Raw genomic sequence first — 21499 nt, forward strand, 5'->3', positions numbered from 1 at the left:
AGCTCCTCCCGCACACAGCACACCACTAACTCCTTGTTTGTTGTTCTCCTTCACCTCGTCTCCGCCTGGATCAGCGCGGAGGGTGAAGCCACAAATGTCTCCTGGCTACAGTATTCTTCCCCTCCTTTGCTGCCCCCGTGTCTGCACTCCCCTTCTACCCTTTGCCATGTCTGCACCCACTCACCTCGCGGGCTCCTGCCCCTCTTGCTGCTCCGCTCGGGTCTCTGCCGGTTTGTAGCCTCTCGGCCCCTCAGAGGCTGCGCTCACTCTCTGCTCTGGTGCCACCTCGACAGCTTCCGCGGGAAACACAAGCCACATAGGAAGGTTCCTGCTGGGAGGGGGGGAGCTTGTTGGCTGAAACCCTGAGGAATTGAGAGCGTGTTACAGGGTCAGTGGCATCGGATGTGCGAGCTTCCTGCCCTCCTGAGAGGAGAGTGCAAACTGTCTCCGGGCGGGGGGCGGCCGTGATCACCGCTGCACACCCACCTGCGCCAGTCCGGCGCTTCTCCTCAGCAGGTTTGTGGTTTGCGTGTCTGTGGGTTGGGAGTGCGAGACGTGCTTGAAGGGGGTGGCACTGTTGATGTGCGACGTATGGCAGACTTCCAGTGCGGGGCAGGTGGAACCGACGCCCCCGGCACCGCTCACTTATGCAGAGGCGATGCCGTGCTCCTAGCAGCAGGTTGTTTACTTCTCTGAGCGCTGCGAGGCTCGCCCTCGGTGCCAGGGGCCGGAGCTCCACACCCGTCAGCACTTTTAAACACGCTGGTCGTGCCACGCACTCCAACTCGGCGGGGATAGCGAGGTGACCCTCTCTTTGGAGCATATTAGTTATAATTTAACGAGCATATGGCGGAACCCGATTGCATGCCAACTTAACGACTTTCGTTTTGACTGTGGAATCAGCTCCATGTGCGTCGTTCGGAGCAAAATGATGGTTTTTCCTTTTCGGCGTTATTGCGTCTTTCATTCAATGTTACTGTTTCCAGGCGTGCGCGTGTTTTGGTGTCTGACATAAACTGGCAGACGCATGCGACTACTTCCTTCATTTGTAACAGTATCGGTTAACTCTACTCTGGATCGTGCTGCCCTACCGTGAAAGGTTTTGCAGGGAGCACATCAGCCACTTTCGCCTCCACTGACTCTACTTTTTCTCCTCCCTCCGAGCACCCCCGAATCCTATTCCCTGGAGCTTTTTCCATACCAGAAACCGGATTGGTGCAGAAAGTCCGAGCATTGCCCTTCAAGTAGGACCATATGTGTTGTTTTTACTTACACTAATAGGACTTTGAGAAAATAAGGTCACCTTTGACGTGCCCCTGCTCATCCTCTGACACAGCAGTAGGGCTGTCATAAACGTTACTCGGCGGACGGATGCGTCACTTGTTAGGCTCGCTGGAGGAGGACGTACCTTTTTAAAGGGGCGGGGCAGGGCAGGGCTTCCGCTAGTGCATTATTGCCCTGGCTTCTTACTTTGAAATCTGGAAAAGTCAAGAAGAGCGCATTTTGCATTTAAGGAGTTAATGATTACCACGTTACTAATGCTAATTTTTTCTTTTTGGGAGGGCGTGTGAGAGAGACTGTTTGACTTGAATCTCCTGGAGCACGGAGAGTGACCCCGAGGAGCGACAGGAGGGAAGGGGGAGACAGGGGGGCCAAGGAGAGGAGCCCTGTCACAGGAGGGGGCCGGGGTGCAGCCTGGACAGATGAGGTGAGTGCAGACCTCCCTTGCCCTGGCTACTACTGTGAAACGTGGAAGCTTGCAGGCACTCGTCCTTCGTCCCCAGGACAGCAGGCAGGATGCGCTTTGATAAGTTGTCGTCCCTTTGGCGCCGAGCGGGGAGTGCGCAAAGTTTACCAAACTTGTGTCGCAGTTCCGTCGGGCCCCCCAGAGGGTGCTGGTAAAGGTGAGTTGGGGAATTTTGGGGACTGTATGGAGCGGCTGCGGGGTTCAAAGTGTTAGATGGGGAGAGTTCAGTCGTGAGTGTGAGGGACGTGAGGGGGGGAGTGTGAAGGGGGTGTGGGCAGTGTGAGACTAGGACAAAAAATAGACCCAGGCACTAAAATCAAAGTGGCCCACATTAGTGAACCGGATGACTAGAGAGTCCCAGATAGGCAAACAGGGCCACTTGTGAACGATGCGTAGATATTGTGCAATCTGCAAGATATAGGAGACATCATGCGTTTGTGTTTGCTGCAGGCAATGCTTGTGATTGAGAAATTAACAGTCAGTGGATGTATGAATCAGTGGGTGGGTGGAGTTGAGTGGTGGTTGGGTGGATGTATGAATCATGGTTGGACGCAGTTGAGTGGTGGTTGGGTGTATGGAGTCAGTGGGTGGAAGGAGTTCAGTGGTGGTTGGGTGGATGAAGTCAGTGGGCGGAAGGAGTTGAGTGGTGGTTGGGTGGATGGAGTCAGTGGGTGGAAGGAGTTCAGTGGATGCATGAGTTAGTGGGTGGTTGGAGTTGAATGGTGGTTACATTTATGGAGTTAGTGGAATGCACAAGTCACTGAGTGGCTGGAAGGAGTTTTATGGTTGGATTGAGCCAGTGGATGGTTGAATTGAGTTAGGTGTTGGATGGGTGGATTTGCATGTTGGATGGACAATTCAGTAGGTGGGTATAAGTCTGGATGTGGTAAGTGGATGGGTGAATGGATAGAAGATGGAGCTTGCCAATGGATGGGTGAAAGAGTCAGTTGGTGCATATAGTCAACAGGTGGGTCCATGGAGCTGGCCAGTGGGTGGATGCATAGATTGAGTCAGCCACTAGTTGACTGGATGATGGAGTCTGCTTGGCTCTTGGAATTAGGCTCTGTGTGTGGCTCTGTGTGTGTGGGTGGGTGTGTGGCTGTGTGTGTGTGTGTGGCTGTGTGTTTGTGTGTGGCTGTGTGTGTGTGTGTGGCTCTGTGTGTGTGTGTGTCTGTGGCTGTGTGTGTGTGTGTGTGTGGCTGTGTGTGTGTGTGTGTGTGGCTGTGTGTGTGTGGCTCTGTGTGTGTGTGTGACTCTGTATGTGTGTATGTGTTTGGGGCTCTGTGTGGGTCTGTGTGCTTGTGTGTGGCATTTGCGAGAGATTAAGCTATTGGCATTTTAAATGACAATGCCATTTATTTATCTGTTTTCAAAACCAACACATAAATAAAAATGTTGTCATTTACAATGCCAATAGCTCTAACTTTTGCAAAGGCGAGACCGTTGCTCTCTAATACTCTAAATTCACACTCTACTACTAACTCAACTAATCACACTCTAATACACCCTCTAACTACTCTCTCCTACATACAAGTCACACTCCTCACAACTCACTAAATTACACTATCCACAATTTTATACTCACTCTCTACTACTCTACTACGCTCTACTACACTCTAATACTAAAAAGTACTAACTACTGCGCTCTAATATATACTCTATTTTAAAAGTCATTCGCTACTCACTGTACTAAATAGATATACAACTCCATATACTATCTATAACTCACTACACTACATCTATTTCTATCTAGTACTTTTCATTACTCACTACTACTCTGTCTCTACTACTCACTAAATCCTACACGCTCTCTACACACTATCTACTACTCACTCTATACTACTCTCCACTAATCTACACTGCTCACTAACTACTATTGCCCACAACTCACTCTTACTCTACTCTATACAAGTACACTCTCTATTAATCAACTAGTCACTCTCTACTAACTATTAATAACTGCTAATACTCTCTACTACTCTCTAATGCTTACCTATTGCCATTGTAAATGACAATACCATATATTTATTGGTTTAAAAAAAAAAAAACAATAAATGAAAACAATAACATTTGCAATGCCAATACCTCAAACTTTAACAAAAACGAGACCATTGCATTGTAAATGCTTGTTTTATTGAGGACCCCTCTTCCACTTCTTCCACGTTGCACGTTATCTCGCCCCTGTCTGCCCCACTATTCCTCCCCTCCTCACTTCATCCCATCTTTTTTTTAAAAACAACAAAATTATTTCCTTTTTTTCCCAGCAGCTGCAATTGGTTGCCGAAAGCATGCTTTCGCACACATTTAACTTTTTTTTTTGCTTTTCTTTTTTGTTTTTAAATTTACAGTGACTAATAAAGAAATGGTGGCTGCATCATGCCACATGAGAATGCATGCATGACGATGCATGCACGTGTACACCTCATCACAATGACCCGCCATAGCATCATGAAGCATACACATTGTGCTTTTTTTTTACAATGCTGTTCAGTATCGGCAACAAGCACTTTTTTATTTTTGTTGATGTTGAAAAGAGTATGCGCAATGAACAAACATAGACCCCATGGGGGGCAGATTTACAAGTCCCTTGCACCACTTTTGCGTCACTCTTAACATGGGAAAAGTGACGCAAAAGTGGCGCAAGGGGTTTGTAAATCTGCCTCCATTGGTCTTTATACACCGAAACCAAGAAAAAGAGCATATGGACCCTTAGACACATAAAATAAGACCATAAAATATATGGATGGACTGATCCAGAGTAAATATTTCATAGGGCCTTATACATCCAGAGCAAGGGTCTAAGGATCACATATAACAAGGCATGAACAGATAAAATATTGACCCCTATGCATTAATGTAGAACCTATATACCATATAAACGTAGGGGGATATTTAGTAAGGTTTTGCCCCATGTTTGTGTCACAAAAGTGGTGCAAAACGGCACAAAATCTTTTTTCCTAATTTACTTTCCAGCGCTAAACTTGTTTAGTGCTGGAAATAACGCAGAAGTAAGGCGAAGCAGCACATAGTGCTGCTTCGCATTACTTTGCGCCATGGGGGCATGCCATGGCGCAAAGGTTGCATGCGTTCCCATGCAACCGCCCAAGGTTTCTCACTCTAAACCCAATTTACTAAAATCCATCCTGGGTTTAGCGTGAGAAAACTGCTCCCTTTTCAAGTAGGCGCAAGGAAGGAGAAATGCTTTCATTTATCCTTCCTTTTCATTTTTGCATGCGTGCTGCACTGTGCAGCACGCATACATAGTGGGAAACATTTTCCCTCGTGTCTAGGCATAGTGTTTTGTACAGGAAGGGCACCCTTCCTGTACAAAAACCTATGCTAGGCTCATAAGCACACCCTAGCGCTATGGCGCTAAGGTGGAGTGTGGCGCACAGCAGCTGTAATCAGCGCCGGCGCAAGGGAAAGGGGAGGAGAGAGCCCTATCTCTGAAGATAGGGTGCTCTTCTGCGCCTTCGCTGTCGTGCAACGCAGCACAGCCTCGCGGGAGGCTGTGCTGCATTGCGTGGAGATTTGGGAGCATATTATCAACGGCCAGCGATAATTACAGCTGGCCGTGCTTAGCGATAATTTTATTATCGCAGGCTATCTCTGGAATTCATCGCCCTGGTAGCGCGTTATTAACAACGCGTTACTTCAGGGCGATAAAAAATCCAGCGATAGCGAGGTTATCGCCGTTTTGCAGGGAACATCGCTGGTTTTCCAGCGATGTTCCCTGCAAAACGGCGATAACCTTGCTGATACGACCCACAGGGTCGTATCAGCATAATCCACCCCAATGTTAGGGATAGGTAAGTCGGCATTTTAGCCGACGTTAGTTTTTGGAGAAAACAGCAGTTTTCTCCAAAAACTAACGTGTGCTAAAATGCTGGGGCAGCCTTGCAAATATCACGATGTGAACATCAGCGATATTTGCAAGGTTGTCCATCCTGGGTACGCCCAGTGATGCTTACTTTGCATCTCATTAGAGATGCATAGGGAGGCGTTGGGAAAAAGGGTGCTAACATGCAATTATGCATGTTAGCACCCTCTTGTAAATAAGGTGGTAGTTTTATCTCCGCTTTTTTGGCTTTTTAAGCTGAAAAAGCGGAGATAAAGCCCTTGTAAATATGCCCCTTGGTATGTCTCCCCTGTAGTGTGAACAGAGAACACATGGGCATGGGCTATATACACACAAAGGAAGAACTGCGGGGCATATTACCAAGCAATAGCGATAATTATCGCTATTGCTTGGTTAGAGACAAAAATTTACCGCTGAGCTGCGGCGATTTTTATCGCAAATAAACCTTGGTATTACCAAGGTTTATCGCAAATGCGATAAAAATCGGCCGCAATGCATGAATATCGCTGAAAAGTCCGCGATATTCATGCATTACCGAGCTAATGCTCTTAGCCATGTTATCCACCTCCCATTGGATAACATGGCTAAGATCTGCTCAGGGCAGGTGTTAGCTTTTGGAGATATTCGCGCTTAGCGCGAATATCTCCATAAGTTGGTAATAGGAGATAGCGATGTTAGCGACTGTTTCCAGTCGCTAACATCTTGGCACGCCCACTTTGCTTGTCATTAGTGATAAATATCACTGACATGCAAAGTGGGGCCCCAGATGGTCGCTATCTCCTACTAGCTGTCGCTAACTGGTGTAGCGACAGCTAGGTAATAGGGAGATAATTTTATCTCCGCTTTCTTGGCTTTTAAAGCCAAAAAAGCGGAGATAAACCCCCTTGATAATATGCCCCTTCGTACCTTTGACTGCCGAAAGAGCCCCACACATGAGCCTCTGGGTGGAATCTGATGAGGACTGCTGTTGACCAGCGCCTGTTGAAGCGCTCCTGGCCAGCCGCTGATACTCCAGCGGACACCGCTGACGGTGCTTCCTGGCTTGAAAGGGCTCAGTGTTACACACCGCATGCTGCTCCAGGCAAGAAGTCTGCAACAAGTGATGTCTTGTGGTAAACACCATGGAAAATTGTGCAGGCGCTGGGTCAACAAAAGAACTAAGCATTGCAACTTGGCGTGGTCTGCACCGTGACCAGAGACTGACAGCCGCGAGGTCACGTCCAGTGTCTGACCTCCCACGAGGTCCTTCTTGCTCTGCACGTACTGTATCAGTGACCACCGAGACAGCACAGCTCTAGGTAGACCCCTGGAAACTGACCCCTGAGGATTGCTGTCTTCCTTCACCTCCATCCAGAGCTCCAAAGTTGAATGCAAGTGTGTGACAGCGCTTTATGAAACCGCCCCCTGATGAGACAACTCTACTGCATCTTCACACCTCTGCTACGTCAATAAACACCCACCGCCCTTCCGGGGCGATTCCGGCGCTTTATAAATTCCATCATTTATTCATTCATTGCTCTGCACAGAAACTGGCTCTTGATGAGGCTACCATAATGTACCTTCACTCCACTCCATTGATAAGCTGCTCCTGATGATGACTTCTCTACTGAACTTTTACACCACTGCGCTATTGACGAGCTCACACCACGCTGCCCAGAGACTGACCTCCGATAAAGCCACCCTCCTGCACCTTCACACCACTGCTCCATTGGGGAGCTCCCAGTGCACCCCCAGACTCCAAGGGCCTCATTTATGAAAAGTGACGCATCGCTGCGTGAAAGCAGCGATGCGTCACTTTTCATTGCGCCCTCCTTGCGACACCAATAATGCGTCACATTTACAGTATGACGCATCATTGCGCAAGGAGTTACAGATACGGCAGTATTTCTGACGTATCTGTATGGCGCCAAAAGTGGCGTATTGCTGGAGTGTGTCACAAAAGTGACGCAACTCCAGCAATGTATCCTTTCACATGGGGCAAGCCCCATGTGAAAGGGCTTGCGTCAGTCTTACGCCTGCTGTGAGGCAGGCGTAAGAAATTGACGCATTTGTGTCCTAGAAGTGGCGCAGTGAAATCTCATAGATTTCACTGCGTCACTTCCATGACCCTTTCTTGCGTCAATACGCCCCCCTTGCATACATTATACCTGGCGCAGGTATAATGTGGCGCAGGGGTTTACAAAGTGGCGCATCTAACTAGATGCGTCACTTTGTAAATATGGAGCAACAAGGCGCATTTTTTACGCCACTGGTGCGTCACAAAAAGTGACGCACCAGCGGCGTAAAAGTGACGCACAGCCTCATAAATGAGACTCCTAGAGGCTACCCCCAGATAGGGTCACCCTACTTCAGATGTATAGCACTGTGCCGTTGATGAGTTCCTCCACGCTGCACAGGCTGCTAGAGGTCCTTCCTCCTGCATCTTTACTCCACTGTTCCAGTGGTGGCTCCTGAAACAGCACAGAGCCCCAGGTTTCAGGAGACCAACATATGATAAGGTACCTTCACCGAACCTTTGCTGTTCTTTCTGTGACCACAGGGCCAGCCAGGCATCTGGAAATACTCCCTTGATCAGTTCCACCCTTCTGAATTGGTAATGCTTTTCCCTTCTGTGATCCCTCAAAGGCCAAAATACACAGGCTTCCCACAACGAAACCCCACCCAACTCACCATCTTCCAACCTTTTCACAGCTGTGTGATATGACCATAGAAATGGCACCATCTCCTGACGGCATCACGTTTTCTCCGCTCCATTCCATGTAGTCCAGATGTGACCCGGAGACATAACAGCATTGCCCCAAGCCCTTGGGGACTGGCACTACACCTTCGTCTGTTCCCCAACAGCTACTCTTTGTGAATGGCTCAAGGCCTTGGGGACTGGCACTACACCTTCGTCTGTCGCCCCAACAGTCACTCTCTGGTGAGCCAAGACCCCAAAAAACTATCACAGTCCCCAAAACCCAGCCATAGAAGACAGATGTCTCAACCGGTGACCCTGCCACTCTACAGATGAACCTCAGAAACAACTTACAGTGAGGCTGAGGGCAGAGCTGGATTGGCCATCACCTGGGGATGCAGTGACCAGCTGGAGGACCACATGTCAGCCGAGAGGCCCTGACAGCAGCTGCATCGAGGACAACAGAAGAAGTGGCAAGGAGCACCCCTGTTACCTGGTGGAGGTGATCGACTCGGAGTAGTCACTCCTGGTGTGCGTACGTCCATAGCCAACCAAAGACGCCCTCGACAATCGTGCTCCAGATCCCCAGTGCTACATTAATGTAATGTATGCCTTGTATACTTGTTTTCATCTGATAGTTACAAGCAGCCTTTCAGACTGAGATGGCCATGATATATATGCCTCTAGCATTAATGTACTAACCATATATATACTAACCAATACCAGTCTTTGCACACCTAACGAACTCTCAAATTGTTAGGCCAATGGTTTGCATTACTACTAACACAACTAATGCCATAACCCTTACAAAATATTAATACATTGGGTTCTGTCATTTATTCATACTTTTCGTGTAGAGCAACACTAAGCATGTAATCAGTTTTCTGCATACTCTACTTGCATAGCATCACTAAATATGCAATCGCCTTGCAAGAGACTGCAGAATACACTTATTCCTAAAACATACACCAGGCCATTCCTTCCACACCACTTACAGGTGTACTTTGTAGTCGCCTTTGCTGTTCTGATTTACCATGTGTAGATAGTTACCTTAGAAAATACTGATTTCACCTTTCCTACTATTACCTACATCAAAAACAACTTAATTGGATGATGAAACTGTTTATGATACACAGCTATACAGTTACTGTCATATCACTCTTACCACTGAATCAGCAGTGATTTTAGGGCCTAACAATAAGCTGCCCTCGTTCTCAGCACTCACTTTCAGCAAGATATTGTATTGTTACCATTGTTATACTTGCTTACATGTTTTTACCTTAACGTTAAAGGTAATGTAATTTTATGTAATTACTCTCCATTGTTTGCACCGTCTTGTTAGAGCTAGATAGGATTCGACCCTCCGGGGCCTCCACCGTTCTACCACACCCTGGATGGCTGGGAATGTGTGGGTTATGGGTCACTCTTATAATCTTGTTCTACTTTGTTATGACTCCCTTCCTTTCTTTCCTATATGGGACATCTTTGCCCAGCACTTCCTCTTTTACACATGTACTCTCCCTGAGCGAACCACTTAAGTACAACCTCCAGAACTGGAATGCAACCTATCCCCACCACCATGCTCACAACACCTCAATATTACTGCGATAACCCCTCGTGTAGTCTAGTAAAATCCCTACTGCACTCAATATTTCCACAACTTGGGAATCTTTCAAACTGGCAACATCTAACCCAGAGACATAGCACGCATTTTTTTAAAATTCTTTTTATTAACGTTGCAGAAAACAGTGATGATCGTCACAGTAATACAATACATTACATAAAAGTGTACCTTAGGAAGCCAAAGCTGACAGGACATGTAAGTTTTGAAATACTCATTGCAGTTTATCGCTAAGCAGTCAACAATGCGAGTGGTTCGTCAACCGAGGTAACCTGGGGGGGTTTGCATATATGACCCCTGTATTCGTTCGATTTGGACCATATTGCAGCCCACTTCCGGGGACACCCCCTGGCCACATAGACTGTTTTCTCCTGGAGCATGCACCAGTCCATGTCTGTTTTCCATGAGCCCACTTTCGGAGGTTCCACTGCCCCCATAGCCTAGCTATGTTTCTTTTTGCTATTGCGAATGCCATTGTGGCCCATGTCCTCCCACGGGGTGACAGGTCAGTGGGCTCCCAGATATTCAGGAGACACCGCTTAGCCTCAAATCGGAGCTCCACCTCCCACACCTCTTGCATGCATCGGTGTATCCGTTGCCAATAGGTCTGGAGCAAAGGGCACTCCCATATTATGTGGAAGAATGTCCCCACCTCTCCACATCCCCTCCTGCAGAGCCCATCCTCACTGCGGCCCATCAATTGCAATCTAGTCCCTAATATGTAAACTCAATGGAGAATTTTAAGCTGAATCAGCCTGAGTCTGGCCGATATAGCTACTTCCTTTGTGGACGCTAGGGCACTCCTCCACTCCTCCTCATCTATTTCTAACCCATCCGCCTCCCACTTCCCTTTGAGGTGCTCAGTAAGTCTGGGGAATTATTAATAATTTTCTTGTATGTGAGGGAGATGGCATGCTCGGGTAGGTGGCCATCCAGTGGTCTGTCCTCCAGGGGGGATGAGGCTGTGGGCAAAGTCCCCGGGGGGATGGTGTATTGCTGGGAGTGTCCGACCTGTAAGTATCTGAAATGTTGTTTGAGCGAGCTCATACGTGTGTTGGAGTGAGTCAAAGGACACAACACCATCTGAACCCCATAAGTCCCTTATATGGGAGATCCCAGCACAAAATTATTAGAAACCAAAATAAACCATGAAACAAAGGCACATGCCCCGTAAGATGGCCAATGGATTGTTAAGAGTTCTCTAGCTTAATACCAAATGAATCAACCACCTAGTGAAAAGGAAGAAACTGCTGCTCCAAACTAAACTGAGACATAATTATCCTACATGAAACCAAAGTAAAAGTCAAAGAATGTAACACAATGCAACATCACTGGGTCCAATACTCGACATCCTTCCCAGCTAAAAAAAATTAAATAGAGTCGTAACACTAATCTCGAAGAAAGCAGGTCTCACTATCTTAGGATTCAGGTCTCACTATCCAAGAGAACATCTAAGCCCCAACGGCTGATGACATCCAGTTTTGGATCACTCTAAATAAAAAGTTATGCAAACTGTCCAAAGACTCTGGTATCATAGTAATCGGGGACTTCAACCTCTCCTGGGGCATTACATTAGACAGAAACTCTTACTGTAACTATAGCTCCAACAAATCCTACAAACAGATGAAAAACATATGTAAGCATCACTGTCTAAATGACGTTTGGTGCCTATGCAATCCTTCTGGTAGCGTTTTAACTTTTTACTCCCATTCACACGACACTCTATCTCAAATTGACTACATCTTGGTGAACTACATCCTTATGCCCAAAGCTAAAAATCTACCATTGAACACCTTTTAATATCTGACCATGCATGCCTTACCCTTGAACTACAAAATTTCAAATCTATGTCCAAGATTAAACAGTGGAGAATGAGTGATGAGATCCTCCGAGTTCAAACACTAAAACATCACGTAAGCAATGCTCTTACTTTTTTAAGTGAAACTACCTCTGATACTGAAACTCTTTGGGATGCAATGAAAGCAACAGTTAGAGGCACTATCAATATTATGTCCACTAGAAATACAACCACAAACAAAAGATTGAATGACTTAGAATCAGAAATTAAACAGCTAGAGAACAAATTACTTTGTACACTGTCTCATATGGAGACTTTACATAAAAATGTTGAAGTCTCTAGGAAAATCTGAGATTCAGCACCAGAGGCACAGTTGCTTTCATCCATAAAGATGGAAAAGATCCTCTGGAAGTACAAAACTATAGACCAATCTCGCTACTGAATGTAGGCTGTAAAATCAATAAACAAATTCTGGCACTTAGACATGAAAAAGTCCTCGCCCTACTGATTCATTTTTCCCAGACTGATTTGCGAAGCGAAGACTTGCGTTTGACATCAGACTCTTTTGCCACATTATAGAAAAAGCTACTCACTATCCCCCTCCACAATGGCCATGTCTCTGGATACAGAGTAGGCCTTTAATAAAGTCTTGTGGCTCTTTCTGTCTTCAGTCATGCATATACTGAGCTTGGGCATCAATTTTGAGCAAAGGGTATTTTCCTTTTACACCTAACCTTCTGCCTCTAGTAAAATACATCTCTTGCAAGGATCCAGGCAGGGGTGCCCACTATCACCACCACAAGTTTTGCTAGCGATCAAACCTTTATCGGCAATCAAAATGAACACATCCGTCAAGGGTATCCCATTCACTAAGGACACCTAGAAAGTGGCGGCATACACTGACGATGTACTAATTATTTCACAAGAAGTGGACCAATCTCTGTTTACCATCAATACCGACTAACTCCAAACTACGATGGCAATTTACACTCCAATACCTTGGGATACAATCCAGGAGACCACTTGAGGACACAAGAAGGCAGGCAGAAGATAGATTCATTCAAAAAGTAACACACCTAATCCCCATAAGGTCCCCAAAACATATGACTTGATGGAGGAGAGTAGAATGCATTAAAATGTTGGTAGCCCTTCAAGTCAATTTTATACCTTTCACACACTCCTCTCCAACTCTCCTTAAACATCTCAAAAAATTTAAAAATTCTGAAATCTGGTAATACAAGAAAAGTAGAATTGCTCTTACTAAATTAAGAATCTATAAATCTGAAGGAGCAATTAGCTTGCCAATCTTATTTAAATATCAAGTAGCTTTTTTAATATTCCAATGATGTGGATAAATCCCTGTGGTCATACATCGAAGATTATCTAATAAAACCCCTCTCCTTATTATTCACATAAACCATGAAAATAATTAAAATTCAACACTCCTAAATATCATCAGGGATACTATCTTGGCCCTTATATACCTAGATAAACTTCTTACTAAGAAGATCCAAGCCTCAGAGTATACCTCTCTCTGGGGAAATACTAAAATTTAAATAGAAGCTGAGTCCCGGATGTGGTTGAATTGGACAGAATAAGACATTCTATATATTAAAGATTTAGGTCCTCCCTTTTGTTGAGCTTTAACATCAACAACATTGATTTCCCCAAAATTTTGTATAGAGTTTTATATAGCGCATACTAGACCCGAAGATATCAGAGCGCTTTGCCTGAGCACCAATTTCGTTACAGATGGACACATTCATTTTTGTTAGGCATGGACAGATTAAGTGATTTGCCAAAAATCAAAGGATGTTGAGCGTCATTGCCGAGACTTAAACCCTGTGCCCCCACTTCGAGGTCGACCACTCTAGCCGTAATGCTACATCCTGTCTTAAAACTCAAAGTAGCCCTGAGCAAATATAACAAAACACACAAATCTTATTTTATCAACTTGCTGAGAAAAGTATCCACTTTACCATATACTGCCGTCAGAATATATAAAGTACTGGAAATTCCAACACAATCAATAAGAAAAGCTCACTCTCCAAAATAAACGACAAAAGACTCCCAAAACCGACCCCTCTCCAACCATATCTGAAAATTCTTGGAAACATTTGGAAAAATTCTTTAAAATCCTACCTTTCTGCTATTTTATGTCGATGTAAATTGCGAACAATACATAAAGCCTACTGGACACCTGAGAAGCTTTTGAAACTGGTATAGCGAATTTGATTAATGTGGGAGCTGTCACGAGGAACCAGGCTACCTTGAACAAATGTTCTACAATTGCAAGATGGGTAAATCATTTATGTCAAAATTGAAAATACCATTAAAAAATGCTTTTGATATTACCTTCAACTATTCGACGGTGACCCTTGGCCCATGGTCCCTACACCTTCTCTGGAATAAAACACCAACGACCTCCATTTTCTCGATGTATTAGTAACCGTAGGGATTAAAGCTATATTATGAGTGTAATCATATCAAAACCTATCATACCACACACCTGGTGTGCGATATTCTGCTTTGCCAGGGGTGCATACAACTGAGCATTTAACACAAATGTTGACACCAAACTGTCACAGAAACTATAGAACAAGTTAAGACTTCTACATCCACAAAAAAGCCCCCATAGTTTAGAAGTACGCCCACTCTCATACAAATTAACCAGTCTTGATTCCTGTCATTGCCTCTATAAAACTCGAAAAGAGAGAAAACTTAACACGACCACAAAACGCACATTCGGCACTTACCTTACACTAGCCATGGTTTGACCCTCTCCTCCCTCTTAGTCCTTTTTAGGTCTCGGCCTGCGTAGGCTGCGCTTGCGCAGTCTCGCAGGGGAGATCTTATGTCTTAGAGTGTGGGACTTGAAACCGCCCCTCTTCTCCATTGGCTGGCTTCCTAAACGGAGGCCAGCTATTGGAGGAGAGGGACGTCACTCCGTTTAAGACGGGATTCGGGGGGGGGGGTTGACTTTCTTTCTCTTTTCTTTCTCTTCTCTTCCCATTGGCTGGAATTTTACATTCCAGACAATAGGAAGAGGAGAGAATGAGAAACACTCCCCCCAGTCCGAAAATGTCGGGGCTTTTCGGAAGCCATTTCTGCTGGACCGCCGCCAGAAGAAGTAGAGAAGCTGCCGCGTCCTCTGATGAGTGTTCGCTTTTCTTGCCTCTATCATTGTGATTGTTTTTCTGGCGTCTGTTCCCTCGTTGAGCGGCTGTTCCCTCGTTTTGCGTCTGTCCCCTCGTTGTGCGTGTTTTCCCTTCTACTCGTTGTCTTGTCGTCTCTCCCGCTCACATTTCTCTCTCAGCTCGCCCCCTTTCTGCCTTGCTGGTTCTTCCTTTCAGTTCCAAGGCTGTAATACACACAGGAGAACACAGGGGGTCTAAACACCACCTTGTGTGGCTTGCTATCCTTAACTCCAACAGGGTTATGAGTTAGTGCCTAAGTCACCCTGGATAGCCTCAAAAAAGGGATACCGTATAGTGATGGGTCTGCGTGCGTGGGATCATGTACATACAGTACCAGTTGACAAGATCCAAATCACTCATATATGGAATACCATCAAATGAACTTCGTGATCAGTCATATCATATGGTTCACCAGTGTCACGTGGCTGGTCCCTTGATCATCGAAACCGTTTAACCACAACTTAATGGTAGAGCAGGATCAAGTCCACAAGTACCTATGGACGACCATATGACATCCAATCATAGATGGTTGTGAAAGTAATAAACACGCAGTGCAATAAAAAATGTGGTGAATTAAAATAGAGTCATGTGTCCTAGAAATTTTTTATTCAAATAAGGGCAGCATTTGTCTAAACACCCAAAGGATACGAACCGGGATGTCCCGGGACGCCCGACCCGGTGAGGGCAGTGTCAAGGGGTGTACTGGCTCACTCCGCCGGTCTTCGTGTAATGGGGCGCGCTTGGTGGTAATGCGTGTAACATTTAAAGAAACGCAACCGCGGCAGGTAAAGCTTTCCGTCATTGCAGGGATGTTAATCAAACACGCTTCATAGACGTGTAATCTGAGCAGTAACCTTGGCCAGCAGCGGGTGCTTTAAGGCGCTTCAGTATAACATTAGCACATGTGTTGAAGAACATGCCGTAGGTCTGGTTTGTTGCAAGGGTCGTGTGTTTTCTGGGGGCACCTGTGTTGGGGTTTGCATCTGAATGCTATAAACACTCGCTTGCGCTTCTGCTCCTGCTTCCTGTTCATGTCATGTTTCTCTGTGTGCTCTGAGTAAAAGGTGTTGCCTCGCACTCAATGTTTCCTGAATCTGTAGAAGGATGTGTTCATCAACTCTGACCTCTGCCTCTGAACCCCTGTTCATGCAGAGAGGTGTCACGACCCCTGTTTTGTCTCAGTTATTGGTCACCATTGATCCCGGACATTGCTGCACAATGCGGGGGAGGGCCTCTCACAGCCTCCCCGCTCCCTGGGCTGCGGGGGGACACCCGAGTGTGTCTGTCAGGGGCGGACTGCGACAAATAAAATAGGTCCGGCTCTGAAATAAATGAGGCCCCCATTAGCAAACCAAATACCTAAAAAAATACCCTACATTTACAGATAAGGCCAGTTTTGAATTTGTTTATAACTCTGTATGGATATTTTGCAAGGTATGAGAGAGTGCATGCTTTTGTGGTTTGCTTGTTTTTCGTGCCTCTGTTCCCTGCTGCTGTTCGTTTTTTTTCGTGTCTCTGTTCCCTGCTGCTGTTCGTTTTTTTCGTGCCTCTGTTCCCTGGGGCTTTACTGGGCAGAGATGGGCGTGTGGCTGACCTAGACTGAGGGATGTCTGTGTGTGTGTGTGGCTCTGTGTGTCTGTGTGTGTTGGGCTCTGTGTGTCTGTGTGTGTTGGGCTCTGTGTGACTGTGTGGGTTGGGCTCTGTGTGTATGTGTGTGTTGGGCTCTGTGTGTGTGCGGGGATCTGTGTGTGTGGGGCTCTGTGTGTGTGGGGCTCTGTGCGTGTGTGTGTTGGGCTCTGTGTGTCTGTGTGTGTTGGGCTCTGTGTGTCTGTGTGTGTTGGGCTCTGTGTGTCTGTGTGTGTGGGGCTCTGTGTGTGTGGGGCTCTGTGTGTGTGTGTTGGGCTCTGTGTGTGTGTGTGTTGGGCTCTGTGTGTGTGTCGGGCTGTGTGTGTGTGTGTGTTGGGCTCTGTGTGTGTGTGTTGGGCTCTGTGTGTGTGTGTTGGGCTCTGTGTGTGTGTGTTGGGCTCTGTGTGTTTGTGTATTGGGCTCAGTGTGTGTGTGTGTGTGTTGGGCTCTGTGTCTGTGTGTTGGGCTCTGCGTGTGTGTGTTGGGCTCTGTGTGTGTTTGTGTTGGGCTCTGTGTGTGTGTGTGTGTGTTGGGCTCTGAGTGTGTGTGGCTTGGGCTCTGTGTGTGTGTGTTGGACTCTGTGCGTGCGTGTTGGGCTCTGTGTGTGTGTGTTGGGCACTGTGTGTGTGTGTTGGGCTCTGTGTGTGTGTGTTGGGCTCTGTGTGTGTGTGTTGGGCTCTGTGTGTGTGTGTGTTGGGCTCTGTGTGTGTGTGTGTTGGGCTCTGTGTGTGTGGCTCTGTGAGTGTGTGTGGCTCTGTGTGTGTGTGTGGCTGTGTGTGTGTGTGTGGCTCTGTGTGTGTGTGTGTGGCTCTGTGTGTGTGTGTAGCTCTGTGTGTCTGTGTGTGTGGCTCTGTGTGTGTGTGTGTGTTGGGCTCTGTGTGTGTGTTTGTTGGTGTGTGTGTGTGTTGGGCTGTGTGTGTGTGTGTTGGGCTCTGTGTGTGTGTGTGTTGGGCTCTGTGTGTGTGTTGGGCTGTGTGTGTGTGTGTTGGGCTGTGTGTGTGTGTGTTGGGCTCTGTGTGTGTGTGTGTGTTGGGCTCTGTGTGTGTGTAGGGCTCTGTGTGTGTGTGTTGGGCTCTGTGTGTGTGTTGGGCTCTGTGTGTGTGTTGGGCTCTGTGTGTGTGGCTCTGTGTGTGTGTGGCTCTGTGTGTGTGTGTGGCTCTGTGTGTGTGTGTGGCTCTGTGTGTCTGTGTGTGTTTTCTTCTTGCCACTGTTCCCTGGCTGTGCTCGTGTTTGTTTCCTCTGTTCCCTGGCTGTGCTCGTGTTTGTTGCCTCTATTCCCTGGCTGTGCTTGTGTTTTCTTCTTGCCTCTGTTCCCTAGCTGTGCTCGTGTTTGTTGCCTCTGTTCCCTGGCTGTGCTCGTGTTTGTTGCCTCTGTTCCCTAGCTGTGCTCGTGTTTTCTTGCCTCCGTGCCCGATTGTGTGTTTGACTCTCTGTGTGTGTGGCTCTCTGTGTGTGTGGCTCTGTGTGTGGGTGTCTGTGTGTGTGGCTCTCTGTGTGTGTGTGTGCTCTATTCCATGGCTGTGCTCGTGTTTTCTTCTTGCCTCTGTTCCCTGGCTGTGCTCGTGTTTGTTGCCTCTGTTCCCTAGCTGTTCTCGTGTTTTCTTGCCTCTGTTCCCTAGCTGTACTCGTGTTTTCTTGCCTCTGTTCCCTAGCTGAGCTCGTGTTTTCTTGCTCGTGTTTTCTTGCCTCTGTTCCCTAGCTGTGCTCGGGTTTTCTTGCCTCTGTTCCCTAGCTGTGCTCGTGTTTTCTTGCCTCCGTGCTCGATTGTGTGTGTGGCTCTCTGTGTGTGTGGCTCTCTGTGTGTGTGGGGGCTCTCTGTGTGTGTGTGTGTGGCTCTCTGTGTGCGTGTGTGGCTCGCTGTGTGTCTGTGTGTGTTTTCTTATTGCCTATGTTCCCTGGCTGTGCTCGTGTTTGTTTCCTCTGTTCCCTGGCTTTGCTCGTGTTTGTTGCCTCTGTTCCCTGGCTGTGCTCGTGTTCGTTGCCTCTATTCCCTGGCTGTGCTCGTGTTTTCTTCTTGCCTCTGTTCCCTGGCTGTGCTCGTGTTTGTTGCCTCTGTTCCCTAGCTGTGCTCGTGTTTTCTTGCCTCCGTGCTCGATTGTGTGTGTGGCTCTGTGTGTGTGTGTGTGTGTGTGTCTCTGTGTGTGTGGCTCTGTGTGTGTGTGTGTGGCTCTGTGTGTGTGTGTGGCTCTGTGTGTGTGTGTGTGGCTCTGTGTGTGTTTGTGTGTGTGTGGCTCTGTGTGTGTGTGTGTGGCTCTCTGTGTGTGTGTGTGTCTCTCTGTGTGTGTGTGGCTATGTGTGTGTGTGTGTGTGTGGCTCTGTGTGTGTGTGTGTGGCTCTCTGTGTGTGTGTGTGGCTCTCTGTGTGTGTGTGTGTGGCTCTCTGTGTGTGTGGCTCTCGGTGTGTGTGGCTCTCGGTGTGTGTGTGTGGCTCTCAGTGTGTGTGTGTGGCTCTCGGTGTGTGTGTGTGTGTGTGTGTGTGGCTCTCGGTGTGTGTGTGTGTGGCGCTCTCGGTGTGTGTGTGGCTCGCTGTGTGTGTGTGGCTCTCGGTGTGTGTGTGTGTGTGGCTCGCTGTGTGTGTGGCTCGCTGTGTGTGTGGCTCGCTGTGTGTGTGGCTCACTGTGTGTGTGTGGCTCGCTGTGTGTGTGTGTGTGGCTCGCTGTGTGTGTGTGTGTGTGTGGCTCGCTGTGTGTGTGTGTGTGTGGCTCACTGTGTGTATGTGTGGCTCTCCATGTGTGGGTGTGGCTCTCGGTGTGTGTGTGTGTGGCTCTCGGTGTGTGTGGCTCTCGGTGTGTGTGTGTGGCTCTCGTTGTTTGTGTGGGTGTGGCTCTCGGTGTGTGTGTGGCTCTCAGTGTGTGTGTCTCTCGGTATGTGTGTGTGTGTGTGTGTGTGGCTCTCAGTGTGTGTGTGTGTGTGTGTGGCTCTCGGTGTGTGTGTGTGTGGCTCTCGGTGTGTGTGTGTGTGTGGCTCGCTGTGTGTGTGTGTGGCTCGCTGTGTGTGTGTGTGGCTCACTGTGTGTGTGTGTGGCTTGCTGTGTGTGTGTGGCTCGCTGTGTGTGTGTGTGTGTGTGGCTCCCTGTGTGTGTGGCTCGCTGTGTGTGTGTGTGGCTCGCTGTGTGTGTGTGGCTCGCTGTGTGTGTGTGTGTGGCTCTGTGTGTGTGTGTGTGTATGTGTGTGTGTGTGGCTCTGTGTCCGCTAATACTCTCTACTACTCTCTAATGCTCACCTATTGCCATTGTAAATGACAATACCATTTATTTATGTTTTTAAAAAAATGAAAAAAATGCCATATGCAATGCCAATAGCTCTAACTTTAACAAAGCCGAGGCCATTGCATTGTAAATGCTTGTTCTACCTCCCTCCAGCTTTTCTTCCACATTAACATAGCCACCAAAAACACCTTAAACAGAACTACGAAACAAACATGTTTTTTGCCACCAACAACGCTATATAGATAACTATGACATAAATATATTTTCTTATGTAACTTTCATTCACATAAGCATGCACAAGAATTCTGCATTGTACTCAATATGAAAGTATGTTGTTGTTGTATAAAAATTCAATAAAACTTTGGGAAAAAATTATAGCAAAATACTTTGTAATATTTTTATTAAAACAATAGCAAAGATGTGAATGAGGGTTATCTCTGAGATATTCTTTTCGTCTTGGATAAGCTATGAATTAAAAATACATAGTACAAATGCATGTCTAGAGAAGCGTATATTTAATTACTCTTGAAGACATGCCCCTACACGCTTGCAAAGGGCAGGCGGCTTAGTCGATTGTCTAGACAGGAGTCAGTCCCTTTGGAGAGTGGTGTTTGAAGGGAGTTCGATTTCTGTCATATACATTTATTGTAAAAACATAAATAGAAAATATTAATTAAGATGATGTTTTTGTGCAATAAAATGGATTAGCTTCCTCGGAAACGAAAGTGATAGGTTAGGTGTCTGTATTAAAAACAGTGTGCATGATTATGTGGCATCAAAACATGATGCAGAGATGACGTTTGGTTGACGTGAGTGCACCATCGACAGGGGGTCCCGTTTCTTTTCTGTGTTGGCGCCTTTAATTGGAGTGCTATCATTTTGAGTGATGGCTTTTCAAATGTGAAAAGGGGCAGGTGATTGCCGGCCTCCTGGTGACTTCGGTAGATTAAATGTGCCAACGGGAACGGCTTTCACCGAGGAGTTGGCATGTGAATGTTGTTTAGACGTAATTATCTGTTAAGAAATGAAGGGGCATATTACCAAGGGCCTTATCGCCTCTTTAGCAGGAATTTTTCCCGCTAAAGCGGCGATAATTTAATCGCCCTATTACCTAGCTGTCGCTAACACCAGTTAGCGACAGCTAATAGGCAATAGCGGGCATTTAGGGGCCCACTTTGCATGTCAGCGATAATTATCGCTAATGACATGCAAAGTGGGCGTGCCAAGATGTTAGCGACTGGAAACAGTCGCTAACATCGCTATCCCCTATTACTAACTTTTGGAAATAATCGCGCTAAGCGCGATTATCTCCAAAAGCTAACGCCTGCCCAGAGCTGTTCTTAGCCATGTTATTCAATGGTAGGTGGATAACATGGCTAAGAGCATTTGCTCGGTAATGCATGAATATCGCTGACTTTTCAGCGATATTCATGCATTTCGGCCGATTTTTATCGCTTAGGAGATAAACCTTGATAATATCAAGGCTCCTAAGCGATAAAAATAGGCGAAGCTCGGCGATATAATTTTGGCCGCTAACCAAGCTTAGCGATAATTATCGCTATAGCTTGGTAATATGCCCCTAAATGAGAATATAAAATTATAGATGGTTAACAGTGAATTACGTGGATCATTTTCACGAAGGGGTTCTGAGTGATGTCAAATAGACAACGAGAGCGAAGCGTGAGCTCTTTATGATGTCACTCGGGACCCCGAGTGAAAAGCATTCCTGTAATTTCCTTTATACTCCTCTATAAATTTTTTTGTTAA

The sequence above is a fragment of the Lissotriton helveticus genome, chromosome 11 (genome assembly GCF_964261635.1).
Source record: "Lissotriton helveticus chromosome 11, aLisHel1.1, whole genome shotgun sequence".
In the NCBI taxonomy this organism is placed as follows: Eukaryota; Metazoa; Chordata; class Amphibia; order Caudata; family Salamandridae; genus Lissotriton; species Lissotriton helveticus.